Source organism: Myotis davidii, unplaced genomic scaffold, assembly GCF_000327345.1.
Source record: "Myotis davidii unplaced genomic scaffold, ASM32734v1 scaffold914, whole genome shotgun sequence".
In the NCBI taxonomy this organism is placed as follows: domain Eukaryota; kingdom Metazoa; phylum Chordata; class Mammalia; order Chiroptera; family Vespertilionidae; genus Myotis; species Myotis davidii.
This window is the reverse complement of record NW_006285484.1, coordinates 1,359,024-1,364,118: the sequence shown is the minus strand read 5'-3', so window position 1 is coordinate 1,364,118 and position 5,095 is coordinate 1,359,024. Positions and strand designations below refer to the sequence as shown.

Below are 5,095 nucleotides of genomic sequence, written 5' to 3'. Positions count from 1 at the left end.
GAACGGCACAGGGGAGGGGCAATTTTGAAAGGAAGGCCAATCAACATCAACAGGCCTTTGGAGTCTCTTTGGGCTGGAAATCACTCTGAGGGGGAAAGGCAAAAGGATGCTCAGAGCCCACAGAGAGCAGCTCTCAGGACAAGCAGGACCCTTGGTTCCTGTGGTTGTGGCCAGCCCCGCACAGGCAGACCTGCAGGGCAGTGATGGGTTGCGTGTGTGCCAGGAAGTGTACTAACAGCAGGGACCTACTAGGTACCAGGTGCTGTGTTTTTGTGCTACCTGAATGCCACCACACCCTGAAAGGTACGTGTCATCGCCTGCATCTCACTGATAAAGGGAAAGGGACTCAGATTCCGTTTCTCTAGCTCAGGGGTTGCAAATGGGGCCATTGGCCAAATCTAGCCTGCAGATGTGTTTTCCTTGTCCTACACAGTGCTTTTTAAAGTCATGAAATTTTATTTATTTATTTTTAATGTATTTTTCTTGATTTCAGAGAGGAAGGGAGAGAGAGAGATAGAAACATCAATGATGACTGGCTGCCTTCTGCACACCCTACACAGGGCATTGAGCTTGCAACCCAGGCATGTGCTCTGACCGAGAATCTAACCGTGACCTCCCAGTTCATAGGTCGACACTCAACCACTGAGCCACGCTGGCTGGGCAAGTCAGGGAATTTTACATGAAAGTACAAATATCGAAATTCTCTTGAAAAATGGGATCATCTGATCATTTGGGCTGCATTTCTGGAAGGCAGCAGTTAGCTAGAACCGAAGAACAGCAGCCTCCTTTAGACAGGACATGGGTATCTCTATTTCCCCATAATTCCCCCTGACTTCTATCGACGTATAGTTCGGTGTAGAAGCTTCTAAAACAAATATGCTCTCTTGCAGGGCCTGGGGGAGTCCGGAATGTTCCTGGGGTCATCTGTATTCTTTGCCATCACTGATGCTGTGGCCGCCGCACGCAGAGAGAGAGACATAGCCGAAGACTTCACAGTGAAGAGCCCAGCAACCCCTGAGTGGGTCCGGATGGCCTGTGCAGACCGGTTCACAGAGATGGTAGGAGTTGTTGTTTACTTTCCTAGGAGGGGATTTTTCTTTTCCTCCTTCTCATACCTCTTAGGTAAATGTGTAATCTAACCTGTATCTAATCAAATTAAAAGATGAAAGTTAAAATCAGTCACAAGCCCACTAACCAGAAATCACCATCTCTCTCTCTCTCTCTCTCTCTCTCTCTCTCTCTCTCTCTCTCACACACACACACACACACACACACACACAACACACACACACACACACACACACACATTTTCAACCGTCTTTTCTTTGGATAAATTATTTACATACAGATACACAATCTTACACTGGATCTGTCACCAATCTGACCACCCTCCCTCCACCCATCTTTTAATTCATCTAAGTTTACACGTAAAATAGACCTTATTTATACAAAATCAGGGCATCCCTGACATGAACATTTGAAAAGGTCTGAGCAGTGTAATTGGGAGTGACTCGGCGAGCCTTCACTCACATCTGGATTGAGAAGATACTTTTTCCCATGAAAGATCACTCAAAAACTAGTTGCCTAGACTCATAAAGAAAATAACTGACCAAACTCATGTATCCCACAAACTCATCGTCTTTATTTAGAGCCACTGGCCCAGGTTTTGGAGACGAGGGCAGGGCAGAATGTCTAGCTTCGCAATAACAAGCCCCTGGTTATTGAGGCTGCTTAGACCATGGTGAGAGCGACCATTCACCCCTCATCTTATCTTGACCCGCAATCTTCCTCGCAGTCCACTGACCTCATATATGAGAATATAAACCCTTCAAGCCCTTGGGAGCCTTCTGAGGTTCAAGAGTTACCCTGCTCTGGCCTCCAGACCGCTCCCCGCGCTGGACACCAGCGAGAGGGTGAGCAGAAGCCGCCTTGAGTGGAGCCTCTTGAGGGAGGAGGAATGGAAGCCCTGACTGTTGTTTAAAATATATATAGAGAGAGAGAGAAAGAGACTTTAGAGAAGAAGGGAGAGGAAGAGAGAGATAGAAGCATCAATGATGAGAGAGAATCATTGATCGGCTGCCTCCTGCACGCCCCCTACTGGGGATGGAGTCCACAACCTGGGCATGTGCCCCAACTGGGAATCAAACCCTGACCTCCTGGTTCATAGGTTGGCGCTAACCACTGAGAACACTGGCTGGGCTGACTCTTGGTTTAACAGAGAACCAGAGACACACAAAATACAGATGCTTCTGCTTCTTCCTGTCACGGGAAATGGCAATTCTCCTCCATCCAGGTTGTAACACAAAACCAGAAACCTAGGAGCTGGCCTGGCATTTCTCCCTTTCTCTCTCAGTAGCCAGTCCTTCACCATGTCCTGTTCATTTCAACCCCTAGCAACCTCCTGCACCACTTTGTCCCTCCATCCAACCACTCTTAAACAAACGTTTGTTGAGAAACGAATAGGTGCCAGGCATGCTGGGTGCTGGCAATGAAAGAGATCTGTCTCCACTTACTCTCTAGAGACTCTCAGTCCAACCCCCAACTCTCTAGTCTGGGTCAGAGCGGCTGCCTAACAGTCTCCCGACACCCACGGCAGCCAGAGATTTGTGATGTGACAGATATGATCCCCATTACCCTTGGGTTAAAGATAAAACTTTTTTATTTTCCCTGTCACGTCCAGAAACCTGTAAAATCCAGTGTGGCAGACCCCTGCCCCCCACCTCTACAGCCACACATGGTCCCCACCCTGCCTTCTCGCTCCATCCCAGCCACACTCGCTTCTTCAGGCTGATCCTTGTATCAAGGACAGAGGCCTCCGCCGTGCTCCTCCCTCTGCTGGGAACCATCTTCTTTCCTTTCCTCACCTGGCTAACCGCGACTCACCTTTCATATTTTAATCATATTCAAGAGATGAAATAGGTACTTTGTTCTTGCATAGTGTGAGGTAGCAGGAGTGTAGTGGTGAACCGGACGCAGGTCCCCGCTCTCAAGGAGTTGACAGTGGAGCAGAGGAAAAGGACAAACACTGCTGTCAGTTATAAGTGCTCGGCTGATTCTGGGTTATCCCTGTGAGTCAATGGAGCAAACTTTTCTAACGTAGCCCTAACCATTTCTTAAAAGTCAAAGGAGGTATGGGTGTGGCTCCAGCTTTAATCACTCATCGTGTAATCATTCATTCATCTAACACCTATTCAGCCCCTTCCATGTGCCAGGCAACAGGGGGGAACTAAAGAAGTTGTGAGCCAGTGAATCTTCACCCGCATGGAGTTTACGTTTTACTGGGAAAACCAGATAGTAAACAAACACACAGTATAATTTCAGATGAGGCAAAATAGAAGAGTAAGGGGCTAGAATGCAATGGAGAGAGTTATTATAGAATTTTTTATAGAGTTTATTGAGAAGTTTTCTCTGGGTGTTCACATTTAAACTGAGGCCTGAATGAAGAGAAGGAGCAAACATAAAGCTGGTGATGGCATGGTCGAGGCAGAGAACAGCTAGTGCAAAGGCCCTGGGGCAGTGGTAATGGATTTAAAGTAGGCTGGGACTAAGGAACCCTCAAATATAAATAATCTTCTTAAGCCTCTGATCTTGCTTCTCGGGTGGAAAAATGTGTAGCTGAAAGGCTGTAATTGTTCCCACTGGCAGAGAGATAAAAGAAACCGAAGTCGGTGGCTGCACCCCTTATCTTCCCATCAGCATGGTGAAGCCTGGACAGTCCTTCCAGTCCACAGATTTCCTGGCAACTTGCTTCTGTCACCATCCAGCTCTGTTCTTCAGATCTTTAGAAATATGTTCTCACAGCAGGCCTCCAGGCCCCCTTACAGACCAGTCTCCTTAAGGCATCTTGGAACACATCTGAGCCTGCATCAGAACTTACATTTGATCCAGCTACATCATGGTTCATAAGTTGAAATATATAATGATTCTCACTGCCATACAATATTGTACTATACCAAAAAAATCTTTTAAAGAAGCGTAGACATTAACATTCTTTGCATTTGGCCTCTGAATGCTGTTGTCAAAACACAGTTTGATCTGCCCAGCCAGGATGGCTCAGTGGTTGAGTGTTGACCTAGGAACCAAGAGGTCACAGTTCAATTCCCAGTCAGGGCACACGCCTGGGTTGTGGGCTCAATCCTCACTGTGGGGTGTGCAGGAGGCAGGCAATGAAGGCTTCTCTCTCATCATACATGTTTCTCTCTCTCTCTCTCTCTCTCTCCCCCTTCATCTCTGAAATCAATAAAAATATAACTTTTAAAAAACACAGTTTGTTGTGACAGGTGAGAAGATGAGAGGGTCAGAATGTCTGTGACTAGAACATGAGCACTGGAAAGTCCTCTTTTAATAAGCTCCTTACGACCGTAAGGTAAATAACAGCCTATTTCTTAAATAGAAATGACGGTCTGACACAGTAGTTACTTTTCCTCTTGGAATTAAATAACATATGCATTTAAATGCTCATAAAAACGCTGTGTAAATACAAGTCACTGTACATATCAGAGAGAAGTCTCCATCAAGGACTCGTCACTGTCAAAGACCTTCTTCCAGATGCGCCCCTCCCCAAGGCTGAGGAGCGTCCACATTCAATCAGGTGGACCTGGCCAGGGCAGAAAACATAGCTCAAGGCGAGCAGCCACATTTTCACGGATAATTAGCTTCAAGCTTCTGCAAAAAGCAGGCGTTAGAAAGAAGGCCAGAGCGTTTTTTGCTTAAAAGTGCCACCTGTTTACTTTGGTACCGGCAGCCCTTCCTGCCAGATGTGGATGAGGCTGTCCCGGGGGCAGGCAGCCTATGCATAGCCACTCCCCCTCCCCCCTCCTCACCCCACGCACAGCCTCAGTTCTCTGAGAGGGAGAGGCGAGCAGCCTGTCCCAGGGACTGCTCCTATTTCCTGTGGTTCTGGGACCAACCCCACAGCGTGGAAACGCGCAGTCTCCCGGCTGCTCCGCTGAAGGCCACGCCGCAGTCACTGGCAGGGCCGTCCAGCGGCACAAACACGCCGGCCACGTGGACTCGGGGAGACGGAATGACTCAGGGGCCGCTCAGAGCGGAGACGCCCACGGTGCCTCCCTTCCTCGGTGCTGCGCCCACGCCC

The 5,095-nt window shown here is 48.2% G+C and overlaps 1 long non-coding RNA gene across 1 annotated transcript in view; it reads left to right on the top strand.

Moving 5' to 3' along the window:
* Positions 1-612: 612 nt before the first annotated feature.
* The window catches only part of LOC107181389, an 8,734-nt gene continuing 4,251 nt past the window's right edge, over positions 613-5,095 (top strand). The window contains exon 1 of the long non-coding RNA XR_001512625.1: positions 613-1,058. This is a non-coding gene — a long non-coding RNA (uncharacterized LOC107181389). The remainder of the gene's footprint in view (positions 1,059-5,095) is intronic.